General features: G+C 45.6%; 2 long non-coding RNA genes across 5 annotated transcripts; both read left to right on the top strand.

The window, feature by feature from the left end:
* Nucleotides 1–307: 307 nt before the first annotated feature.
* Nucleotides 308–2,729, top strand: LOC127686747 (uncharacterized). Of its 2 annotated transcripts, none has more exons than XR_007978234.1 (3): nt 308–543; nt 829–915; nt 2,617–2,729. It is a non-coding gene; the product is annotated as an uncharacterized LOC127686747 (long non-coding RNA). The 2 variants fall into 2 exon arrangements; XR_007978235.1 differs by lacking the exon at nt 2,617–2,729 and adding an exon at nt 1,685–1,885.
* A 271-nt stretch (nt 2,730–3,000) lies between these two features.
* Nucleotides 3,001–10,641, top strand: LOC127687628 (uncharacterized). Of its 3 annotated transcripts, XR_007978438.1 has the most exons (5): nt 3,001–3,453; nt 3,712–3,785; nt 6,612–7,311; nt 8,949–9,014; nt 9,085–10,641. It is a non-coding gene; the product is annotated as an uncharacterized LOC127687628 (long non-coding RNA). The 3 variants fall into 3 exon arrangements; XR_007978437.1 differs by lacking the exons at nt 3,001–3,453; nt 3,712–3,785 and adding an exon at nt 5,752–5,976 and having other exon boundaries at nt 9,088–10,641; XR_007978436.1 differs by lacking the exons at nt 3,001–3,453; nt 3,712–3,785 and adding an exon at nt 5,752–5,976.
* The last annotated feature ends 2,119 nt before the right edge of the window (nt 10,642–12,760 follow it).

Below are 12,760 nucleotides of genomic sequence, written 5' to 3'. Positions count from 1 at the left end.
ACAGCAAGTGATCCACCGTCATTTTCACCTCTGACCTGAACAGCTTGATTCTTAATCTTTCCTTAGATTGTTTTCCTTGAGATTTTTTTCTTCTGGAGGGAGCTTGCTTCGAAGCTGAAAATGGGGGAGTGTTGGCTGTGATATTTCTTGGGTACTTTCCGTTCATTTGGACACAGCATCATCTGGGGCCAGCAGGTCAGCAGAAGAGAAAGTGCTTGTCCTCAATGACACTTGGATGGATGTGGGAGAAGTCTACAGACTTGGGTGGTTGGGTGACCCAGGAACGATTTCAGAATAAGCATGGTGTACCCTGTGGCTGACGGAGTTTAGAGATGGGCAATCAACTTCAATAGTTAATCTGTTGTCTCTATCTTTACCTTCCTTCCTTCCTTCCTTCCTTCTTTCCTTCCTTCCTTCCTTCCTTCCTTCCTTCCTTCCTTCCTTCATTAATTCCTTACTGTGCATGTGCACGAGTGTGTGTGTGTGTGTGAACTCAGCACCATGTAGTTTCTAGTGATAAAACTCGGGTTTTCAGCTTTAGTGGTAAGTACCTTTATGCACCCAGCCATTTTGTTAGCCCCTATTAATATTTAAACTAATTTTTTGGCTCAATATGTTTTTATTTAGCCAATATTTATTAGACAGCAAATATGTGTCAGGAACTTAAATCTCCAGAGGAAAAAAAAAAAGCCTAACCTATTCTTTTATGAAGAGCCTGTAGCTTTCTGTCCTTTGCGCAGCCCCCTACCCCCCAGCCCCCTACCCCCCCAATCCCCCACCCCCCACCCCCCGCCGTGCACAATGACCTCATGGTGCTTCTTGTTCCAGGCTTGCTCTGGTGTGTGGAAGATGGAGTGAGGAGGTGGCTGCCTTAAACCCCCAACTAATTTCAGAAATTCCTCCTGGGACCTTGAGGTACCTGTACTTCTCCCAGAAAGAGAAATTGTTAGAAATAAAATAATTTTAAGCAGACTTTGTCCTGATTATACTGTTCTCACCAAAATAACATTCTTCATTAGATAGTGTAGCTAAAGAAATTAAGAAAATAGAGATAAACAAGTAAGATGAAATTATCTCTTTCCTTCCTCCTTCCTCCTTCCTCCCTTATCTCTCTTTCTCCTTCTTTCTTCCCCTCTCATCCTCCATTGTCAGTAGTTATCTGAGCCACTAGGTTACCTCCATTTAGAGTATTATGTATAATTCATTGCGTATATGCACCATCATTGACTTAACTAATTGATAACTGTTTTATTTGGGTGCTGTTCCCAATGTAGTGTGTGTGTGTGTGTGTGTGTGTGAGAGAGAGAGAGAGAGAGAGAGGAGAGAGAGAGAGAGAGAGAGAGAGCATGGATACTGTACACATATAAACATATGCGCATATATGTGTGCATAAATATAACAATTGTGTGCCTTTCTCTTCCCCCAATTAGTTATTATTTTCTTAACACACTCCCCAGAAGTAGACTATGTGGGTAAAAAAATGCAACCCCAAAGCCTTTTCAAATTCATGCAGAGGAGCCCAGATTGCCAGAGGTCAAGTCTATGTTTAAAGTTCTAACCTAAATGTTTGACCTTGAGCTAATTAATCACTCTACCTACTAAGTGGAGGAAATGGTTGTATAACAAAAAAATGCTCTCTAAAAGTATTTGGTAAGACTGACAAGATTGAGATTTCAATCCACAGGCAGAGATGGGCATTTTCCCCAGGCCTTCCTTCTTCATCATTCCAGCAAGCCGTGGCTTTTCTCATGGTTGTCCCTTTCTCCACTGCTGTCTTCGCCTGACTCTAAGGCGGGTCTGTATGACCTCATCACACATCCGTGCTCCATTCAGAAATAAGAGGACGAGTAAATCCTGAAACTCAAGGGGAAGTTTCCTGGGTCTTCTAGAGAGTTCTCCATTTTTAAGGTAGAGCCATAGGAAGAGAAAGTCCTTTCCAAAGGCCATGGTCAGTCCTTCAGTGGCCGTGCCCTGTGCCTTCCCTAGACTGAGAGTGAACCATGCACAGACAGGCAGAACTGAGAACGGTGGGGATGGAAGTGGGTCCTCCAGGCTAAGCAGCCTGAAAACTTGCTGTCTTTGAACTTGCAGCTGAGACTCTAGTTGATGGCATTCACCTTTTGAATCAGTTAAGCTTTATTTATAATGCTAGTTCTGGCCAGCTCTTTTGTTTTTGTTTTTGTTTTTGTTTTATAAAGAATATGAGACATCTTAAGTCTCTTCTAGATTTTTTCAAAGTGGTGTGTTTTGTCTTTTCCAAATTAAAAAAAAGGAAAGAAAAACCTTAAAGGAAAATAGCTATATCAACTGTCTAGAAATGATTCAGTTACATTTCCTGAACCTAAAGGACCCAAACTAGGCCTGCCAATTTGGTCAGTGAACCAGCTGAGTTTTCAAGTTGAAAGTTTGGTACCCAGAAATTATGATATTATTTTGTAGCTAGGAAAACTAAGGTACAGGGAGATATGATTTAGTGCAAAGTCATATGTTCCTCAGCAGCTGCAGGAGTCTTACGAGGCTCCTCCTCTGTTTTCATGGAGTATGTAAGCCAGACTACACTACAACTGCTCATTTCAACCTAGCTTTGCTATTAATCAAAATCTGTCCCTATTGCAGGACCTCAGAGAGCAATAATGCTCCCACCTGCCACACCAGAAGTCCAGATTCTCCCAGTACTTCTGATTATTTTTGGAAGTCCCTTAGAAGGTGACTTGTAAATCACCCAAGCTACTTAGGTGAGTTTGTGCCTTTGCTCTTGGTCAATAGCTCTTGCATTCCTTCCACCATCTTGTTTTTCTGGGTACCTGCCGTACCATGCTGCTGCCCAACTCTCCTCGCTCCATCTCTATTTGGTCCATAGGTCCTGTCCATCTTCTTTCAGAATCTCTGCCAATGATTCCTGTCCTTCTCCCTCTGGGGCTGCATTAACCAGGGCTTTCTACAGGATCAGAATCAATATGCATTACAAAAAAGGATTTTGTTAGATTTGCTTATACTGTATAATCTAGGTAACCTAATATCTGTGCACTGGAGAGGCTGAGAACCCTGCTGCTCCCCAGCCAGGATGCTTGCTGATGCTTCAGCAGCCTCAGTATGGTGCAGAAGGATTCCTGGAGAGATGATGATGGAGAGCCAAAGAAGCTGGGATTTGATGTTAAAGCAGCAGCAGCAGCAGCAGCAGCAGCAGCAGCAGCAGCAGCAGCAGCATCAGAGTAGATACACTTACCAGCAAGAAGTAACAGAAGACAGGCACACAGCACAGCTGTTCCCTTGAGCTTCATGGGCTGCTGTGCAAGGGCAACGGCACCCTGGGAGAGGATCTATCTCATCAGCTAATCCTTTCTGGAAATGCACCCACAGATGCACCCAGGAGAGAGTCCCCTAGTTGATTACAGACTGAGGCAGGCGAACAATCAAGAATGAACACCACAGGAGCCAAAGTACAGTGCTTTGGTAGGCTGAAAATCTTGGTCTGAAGAACACTGGGCGGTCCTCAGCATTAGAGCCTCTTGCTACCCTTTTCTCCATCCTTCTCCCACCCCCACCCCTACCCCCACCCCCGTTTCTCTTACTCCTGCAGCTACTGCCTGGGGAGTGCATAGCTTCATGCTCAGTGATGCCCCCTGAGCCTCTGATCCCTCCTCTACAAACTGAGATCATAATGCTGGGTATTAAGTTTCCTTCCAACCTGAAAACTCTGCATTGCTACAGCCACATCAGCCGGCCTGGGACGGGCTTCTTTGATTCAGCAAACATATGGAGTCACTTCTACACTGCTGGTCTAAGTGAGTACTTATTCCTTTCTCCCCCAAACCAGGCTACAAAGATTTTAACCCCTCTTGCTAAAGCTCAGTCATAAAAAAAATGCTTCCTAATCTTTACTTGCTTTTCTATGAGAAAAAATCTGTTGATGGAAACTTCTCTGACTTTGTCTGCCAGTAGGCGATCCTCAAGACCCATCTTGAGTGTAAGGGAGACCACACAGAGAGGCCAGGGAGCGCCTGGGCCCCCCAGCCTTGCTGGGCTCCCCTCACCCAGACGCTGATGAGGATGAATAGACTATTCCTTTTCAAATACATTTCTGTGTGGTTGTCTGTTCCTATTGCATCTAAGCATAAACATGGGCAGTATTTGTTCCTTGACAACTTGTATTTTGTTACTGAATGTTTGTTATGAAGGAAAGAGACCATATATTTCTAACGCATAAGACAATTCTTGACTTCTGAGTGGGTCCCCCAGGATGCTTGAACCCTTAGCAGTCAGGTCTTTGCTCTCCTTTCTGGTTCGCTCTGCTCTTGTGGGAGCCCTGAACCCTCCCCTTCAAATGTTTTGCCCTTCCTGTAAATTCTGTGGAGATTCAAGAAAGATATTTTCGCTTTATCATTACACATGATATGTGAGACGTAAACACCATATTTGCAGACCAATGGCTGAGAATGAGTAATTCACGAAGTGTACATGCTGGCAGGAACCATGGATTGCTTAGCAACTTCTTCACCTTATGGATGAAGAAACTGGGTTCAAACAGGTCCTCAAAGTTCCTTGAGTCACACTGATTGTGCCAAAGCTATATTAGGACATCATCTGGTGGGCAGGTATACCAGCCAAATATTGCATTCTTTCCCAAGAGATGAGAGGGAAGCATGTGAAAGGGTTGAACTCGGGGCTAATATGGGAAGAGGGCTGTTGGATGAGAACCCTAAATCTAACCCTAACCCCTAACCCTAACACTAACCCATAACCTAGCCCTAACCCTAACCTCTAACCCAGCCCTAACCTTCACCCCAACCCTAACCCTAACCCAACCCTAACCCTAACCTCTAACCCAACCTTAACCCTAACCCCAACCCCAACCCTAACCCTAACCATAACCACAACCCTAACCATAACCATAAACCCTAACCCAACCATAACCCTAACCCTAACCCAGCTCTAACCCCTAACCCCAACTCCAACCCCAACTCCAAACCCAATTCCAACCCTAACCCTAACCCCTAACCCAACCCTAATCCTAACCTCTAACCCAACCCAACCCTAACCCTATCCCTAACCCTGACGCCGACCCTGATCCTGACCCTGACACTGACCCTGACCCTAACCCCTAACCCTAACCCCTAACCCAGCCTTAACCCTAACCCTAACCCCTAACCCTAACGCTAATCCTAACCTCTTCTTCCAGTCAATGGCTGCTTCAGCTCCTCTGCAACTCTGCGACTTTGCATCTCTAGCGCCATTTTATGAGTAGAATGAAGAATCCATGTGTGGGAGGAAGGGGAGTTTGAGACAGGAAAAGTCTGGTCAGTAACTACTTAAGTCTGATTTTGCTAAAAAAGAAGTCTATTTTTGTCTTTAAAAGATAATGTAATTTACTATGTTAGCCATTCTGTGGGGCTGTGTGTGTGTGTGTGTGTATACTTATCAAGATTCCAGAGCCCTTCTACATGTTAGGGAAGTGTTCTACCGTTGGATTTCATTCTGGGCTCCTGTGGGAGGTACTGCTGAATTGCAATAAGACTTTCCAGGGGATAGCGACTCTAGGGTAAGATCTTCCCAGCTGTCTCTACCCACTTGACCTTTGTAAGGTCAGCATCTGTAGGAGAAATGGCTTAGAGGAATTGACTCTCTACTGCTTTCTGTCTATTGAGGGCAGGAGTTTCCCCCTGTGTGTTGTGCAATCGTATAATTGGAAGACATTTCTGGGACATTCTGTGTCATTTTGATGAGAGTCCATGCTGAGGGGAATAGTGGAAAGTGGGTGCAGAGCCACTGTCAAGAGGGGAGCATTTAGACGGAGGAAGGGAGGAAGGATTTGTGAGGAGTGGCTGGTCCTTGAGGAAGGGAAGAGGAAAGTTAGGACTGACCCGAGAAGGTCCTGTGTGAGCAGAGAGCAGGACAAGCTTCCTGCTGAACTGACTCCTCCAGAGGATCCGGAGAAATCCAGCCAAAGTGCCTTCCTTCTCTACCTGGATGCTCTTGGTGAGAAACGGTAGACATGAGACATCACAAGAGGTGCATGGTGTCAGGAAGATCATGAACTGGGGAACTGTGAGCCCCGCAGAGCATGGTCCAGCCTCTGCTCGTACATAACCAAGAATACATCATTCTGTGTGGATGAACACATGTGGTGTGGGAATTGCTGCTTATACCTCGGTATTGAGAAGCCAGCTCCCCCTCACCTTTTCCACGGTGGTCTTCACTTCTGGCCCATGTCCAACCACTGAGCCCCACGTTTGATTTTAAAAGTGTGCTTGCTCCAGGGAAATGAAGAGCCGAGGAGAGCCGAACAAAATAGAAGAGTCATGGGGTCTTGGGAGGTGATGACAGAGTTGATGTTTGTATGCGACAAGGACATCTCACCGTGTGAGCCTGTGTGTGAACTTGCATATCCAGAGACCCCCGTGCACTCTATTGGTTGCTGTTGTTATTTATTTATTTATTTTGGCTTGTTTACATCTGGTAGCGTTCAGCCTCCCTCTCCAAGCTAATGCTTTGAACTGAGACAACCTGTTGTCACTAATTGTCACCAGCTGCATCTAGATTTTAAAATCTGTTATTAATATCGGAACTGGATGTTGCTCATTAACTAAATGCAGCTTATTAATCATTTACAGGTATGTGACGACGGTCAGAGTTGGATACCCAGAGACACTGCCTTGGGTTGAGGATGTGCAGGCGTTTTACAAAGAGAGGAGTAGAATGAGAGGACCTACCAGATGCCAAGCAAAGGGGCCTGGGAGAATAGAAACTGTGGGCTGAAGTCCAGCGTACTGTCCCGTTTAAACCGTCTTTTGGAAAGTTCACAAGAAAGGGAAGATATAAGCTTCTGAGGAAAGAATGCAGTCACTGTCAAAAGAAACCTTGACCCTAACTGTAGAGTGGAAGTCTCAGGCAGAAGCCCCGTGACTCCCTCAGCTGAGTCCGACGGTGCTCATCAGGCAGTGTGTCTCCTGGTATCCTTGGAGCTGGTCAGCTTCAGGGTTCTGCTCACTCGAGTGTCCTCTCTACGCTCTACTTAATGTATGCATTGCTTTAAACATCACTGTCAAGGGTCACGTGAACAAAGCTGCAACTGGGAAAACCGCCATGGCAGGCTCCCCAGAGCGACTGCACAGAAATCAAAAGCAGGGTGCCTGGTGACCCCATCCGAACTGAGCGTGGCAATGGCCACCTTCTGGAAACCCTCGCCAGAAGGTCAGAGCTGCAGTACTTGGAGTTCATCTCTCCAGAAGAGTGGTCTGAGCGGAAACAGGATTGGAGAAATCACAAGAGGCAAAGAGGAGGTGTACTCCAGCTTTGGAACACTGCAAATATGTGAGTGTCACAGGCATGTGACCGTCTTTTACACGTGAGCAACACACACATGTAAACACTCCATGTATATGAGCACAGCATGCACATACATGTATACACACACACACACACACACACACACCTCAGGACAAGAAAGGACACTTGTGGGGAAATAAACACAATCATAGAACCACCTGTCTGATCAAAAATGTCTCATGTTTAACAATTCAGATTACAAAAGAAACACACGGTCATTTAGGGAAATTGTTAAAATACAAAGAAGAACAGAATCCCAACATCAGTAGAAACAATTTACAGTTTTATCCAGCGCAGGTAGAGCCCTCCTTACTTTTTCAGCATTGGTGTCCTATCCAAGATACTGTTTTACTTGTACTGTGCATGTGTTCCTCACATATTTTTAGTTAAGGATGCCCAGCCAATCTTTCCCTACCTTCCCACAGATTGCCAGCTGGACAATCTTGATGAATAATACATTTATTCACAGAATAGTTTAAAGTTATCAGTAAAAATAATTCTACTTCTGGTTATGTTGATGGAGTCCTGATCCAGGGCCTGATTCTGGTGTTTCCGGTGTCGGGTCCAGCCACTCACTGCAAGCAGAAGCACTGGGGGAAAAGCGGGCAGGGATTTTAATCAACAGTTATTCAGGGAAGAGGAATACGGTGAAGCGTTTCTGTCCATCTTCTTGAGTTATGACAACATAATTCCAATTATAAAATAGTGGTAGAAATCGAATGACCCATTTCAGGGTTGCTTCTCCCTTGCATCTGTTCTACATTCAAGCCATAGCTACACACCATATTATAAGCATAGTTACAAGCCATATTGCCACAGGTTCACACACAGCATACCATCTTTAGTTCTTATTTTGTGTATGTGTGTGTGTGTGTGTGTGTGTGTGTGTGTGTGTGCTGAAGGGTACAGCTTCCGCATCGAGGGTACTCCCCCTCATTCGGAGGGTGCTCTGCCCTATAGGCTGCTGTTCTTTGACAAAGGCCCATTGTGGTGAAGATGCTAATAGATCAGTCCAGTCATTCTGGGATACAATGTAACTTCTGGAGCAATGGTTCCAGGGGAAAATTTTAAAAATAAAGCTAGAGAGTAACAAATTAGTGAGGTGATATAGTGCCTGAAGTCCCCTGTCGCCTGTATATTCTACATAAACATAAGTGCAGAAAAGCACTAATATCCATAAAATGAAAAATGTGCGTGTTTATTGGCCTCACTAGGGAAATTACTTTGAAAACTAGTTTCGAGAAATGTTCTTAGCTTCCTGTTCTGTTTTCTGAGTCCCGCTGAGGTAGGGGAAGCCTGTCTAAGTCGCACCTCATTCCCCCTCAGGCTTTTCCTCTCCTTTTGTCCCATAATCGCTGGCTGCCTCTGTGAACCGCCAAGGCAGCCGGGCCCTTTCTTCTTGCTTCAGTTTTCCAAGTATCTCAGGCATAGCCTGTGCTGCAGCGCACACCTCACACCTCGGCGCCCCAGGCATGGATGGCCATCCCCTTAAAGTCGTCTCAGATGGAGGGAGGGCTTTACCTCTAACGGGGCCATCTGAGTAGTGGGGGTCGCCGAAGAGCGCAGGGCCTTTCTGGTCTAGGACTCTGTCTCACTTTCTCTTCTTCTTTGCTTTTCTCCAGATAAAGCTAGGAAGAAGGATGGTCAAGCCGAGAGGACATGAAGAAAGGACAGGACAAGAACCGAAGGTAAGGGTTGGCAACCCCGAGGGTCATTCCCAGTTCTCACATAGGGGTTCTCATCTGCTCCTCTCAACAGCAGACATGGCGCCTACCCGGAAAGCAAGTGCTGGTCCTCGGTGGCTGCTGTGCTGGGTCCAGGGCTGGTCGCTGGGAATCGTTCAGTTCCAAGCTGTGTTTTGCTGTTTCTCTTCCTAAGAGCATCGTGTTGGGTCATATGCAGTCCCTTTAATTCTTCCTCCCCCCTTTCCTTCTCCGGAAAATGAAGATAACAATTTTATTATTGTGGAGTGATTGTAGGGATTAACAAGATTCTCCTAAATGTAAATCACCCTGCAAAGCACTGGCAGGCAGCAGGAACTCCACAAGTGTTCATTTCAGGCTCGCAAGTGAGGAAACCACTATGCTGTAATCATCGCCCAGAAAACCAAACCTTCGGGGCCGCCCCCAGACCCACCCCTTTATGCACCAAAGAGACAGAGTCTTTTTTTTGGGGGGGGGGGTTCTCTGTATAGCCCTGGCTGTCCTGGAACTCACTCTGTAGACCAGGCTGGCCTCGAACTCAGAAATCCGCCTGCCTCTGCCTCCCAGAGTGCTGAGATTACAGGCGTGCGCCACCACCGCCCGGCTGAGACAGAGTCTTTCGAGTCCAAGATTGCTGGTTAGTGCGCAGCGGCCCTGGCCCTGAGGGAACCCCGTGGCTGACATTTCAGAACCCCCAGAACACTGAGCTAACTGATTTAATAAATATGGCAGAAAGCAAACCCAAAGAGATGGTTGCGCAGCACAGAGATGGGCATCCCCTGCAGCTACCTGTTTTCTTTAAAAAGTCTATTGCGAAGGACAACAAGAATCCTACTTGGTGCAGAGAAGAAAACGAGAGTCGTTCCCACTTGAACGTTCACGCGGACGTCTTTCCTTACCTTTCTCTATGCTAAAAATACAGAAATATAAATCGTGATGTAAACGTGGGTTTTCCTGTATGCACTGCTTTGAAAGCTACGTTCTTTTTTGCTCAGTACTCCATTAAAGGCCAAGCTCTGTCTTCTCTGTAATGATCCATTCTCGGGAGAGTGAACAGTCCCACAAGAACGACATCAATTCTCCCAGATGGCAATGTCCTGGTGACCTTGTTAGCTTCCGCAGGGCTGGGTGGTGCTTCTTAATTCTGCCACTGGGCGGCCCCAGGTGCCACAGGAACCTTTGGGAGACATAGTTGTAGCATATCCAGATCCACTAATCAAGAAGCAGGGCTAATCAAGGGCAGATGACAACGGATGCCAGGTACTAGGGGACAGGCAGGACAGATGGCAATGGGTGGCCGCGGGGAACTCCTTTAGAAAGGAGGGACAAGAAACAAAATATGTGACAAAGGCAGCGGTGAAAGGATGAGGAAGAAATGTTCTAGAGGAAACAAGAACATGGTGGAGGTGAGACAGCCCTGCTGTGCAGAGAGACTGTGTGGGGACACAGGACTAACTGGAGCGCAGTTCACAGTGGGGAGGAGAGCAGCCAGGGGCCAGGTGATGTGGCCAAAGGAAGAGGGTCAAACTTTCTTACAAGTCAGGGGGAATTCACTGCAAAGTTCCAAGCAACATGGGTGAAATTTCATTTTAAAAAGACTTTTTGTGGAAATTAAATCATACAGGAATATAAACAAATACTTGGAGAATGGTGTGATTTTTTTTTAAATATTAAATCATACAGAACTGTAATAACCCACTGATATACTCCTTAAAAAATCCATCCCAGAGGTGCCTATAGACTGGAGTGAAAAGTCCTACTCTCAAAACATAGGAGAATTACTCGTCAAGAGCTCTGAATGAGAAATATCTCACTGTGAAACTCCCTCTTTAAAACAAACTTGGTTCTATTTAAATTCTTCTTTTTTTTTTTCTGAAAAGAAAAATCAGATTCGTGCTTCTGGAATAAAACGGTTGGCACGGGTTCTAAACAAACACAGTAAAACCATATTCCTTAATCTTCTTAGACTCGAAAACGAGCTGTTTTGTGTTACTTAAGGAAAGGCTTATTTTCTCAATTTTCAGTGAGTCTGTGAAACGTTGTATCACATGCCACAGAGGCAGGGTGGAAAACAGAAACTGTTACAGCTTTCACAAGGTCAATACACCCGCCTGTTTTCCTTTCACAGTTTGCTAATAATGGCTGAAAAAGTAAGAGCTCCCCTCCCCCACCACCATGAATGAACGGGTGCTTCCATCAGAGTCAAGACACTACCCGACTTAATGCCATGGCTAGTGTGGTGTCTGCACCAAGCACGATGTGATAGATTAGGAAATCCGTGTTTCTGAGAGGGTTCTTTCTGTACACTTGAGTGTCCCTATAACCTTGCTTTCAAATCAAAATAAGATGGTGTGCGAGCCTGTCTGGAGTTGCTTTCAGCCTACATGTTCTGACTAACTATATAGAAATGGAGCCATCCAGCCTCTTTCCAAGTCCTCATTGCTGTTTCTCCAAGGGAACCACGGATGAAATGCAGCATTTTTGCATGCAAGCTGGCAGAATTCACTTGCTCTATATTTTCTTTTGATATTTGATTCACTCTCCTGAAGACTCTGTGTGGACATCTTGGATGTCCATGGATTTTCAAGGCTGAATATTCCAGCAGTCAGAACCTTAATAAGGAGTTGTTTCCGGTTGCTCTGACTTTCTGAGATAAATGTCTTCTCCTCCTCTTTATTTGGAGTTCAAGATCTGTACTCTCTACAGGAGGTTAGGCCCCTCCCCCCAGAGCTATCTCTACAAGATCACAGAATTGGAGAAATCACCTCTCCTGTGTTACCAATCTACACATTGGCAGCCTTCCATTACCACAGGTACTTGTGAAATTCTGCAAACAAAGCTAATTCCCTGGCACTGGTAAGACAGACATTTATCTAATGCAGGTGAAGGGACACTTACTCACAGGCTGTCTGTCAGACTTTGTAGAAAGTGTTGTTGGGAGAGTTTAAGATCAGATAATTAGGAACATTCCAGGCATGGGGGAGGGGAAGTTTGTCACCCGACCCCCCAAAATGCTTCTCAGCACAAATTTTCCCTTCAGGTCAGAAAGGAAAAAAAAATATGCACTTTCCCTACTAGTCTCAGGTCTCTAACTTCCCCAAACTTAATCTGCTCTAGTCCATCCACATCTCCGGGAGTTTTGGCCGCTCAAGCCAGTGCGCATGCTCCCCGGGACTTGGCGGTCTCCAGCTTCCCTACCACCCATTAACTTTTCCCATCCCCTCTTTCCTTCTAAAGACAGCTTTGCCACATTCTGAGATGCTTTATGGAAAACAACCAAGACTACTCCAGAGCCGAGTCTGGGAAACGGTGCTTCTCCCTGCCGGACCTGAGGGTCCCGCACCCCACACCGCACTGCATATGTGCGCTCCCTGCATTGGTGGCAGTGTTTTACCTGCTTCATATCTTCAAAGTTTATTCAACCCAGTGGCTCTCAGTTTGTGGGTTTCGACCCTCTGGGGGGCTGAATGTCCTTTTCACAAGGATTGCCTAGCACCATCCTGCGTATCAGATATTTATACATTACAATTCATAACAGTAGCAAAATTAAAAAGTAGTAACAAGATAATTTTATCGTTGGGGGTGGCCACAACGTGAGGAACTGTATTAAAGGGTTGCAGGTTAGGGAAATTGAGGGTCACTCAGTTTTAAATTTTAAGCCCTCGCTTTTACTCGCTTCTCTTCCTTCTGAAGATGTTCTGTAATGTTGATCTCAAAGTATATTGAGATCA

Source organism: Apodemus sylvaticus, chromosome 6, assembly GCF_947179515.1.
Source record: "Apodemus sylvaticus chromosome 6, mApoSyl1.1, whole genome shotgun sequence".
Lineage (NCBI taxonomy): Eukaryota > Metazoa > Chordata > Mammalia > Rodentia > Muridae > Apodemus > Apodemus sylvaticus.
Note: the sequence above shows the minus strand (reverse complement) of the source record. Positions and strands in the feature narration are given on the sequence as shown.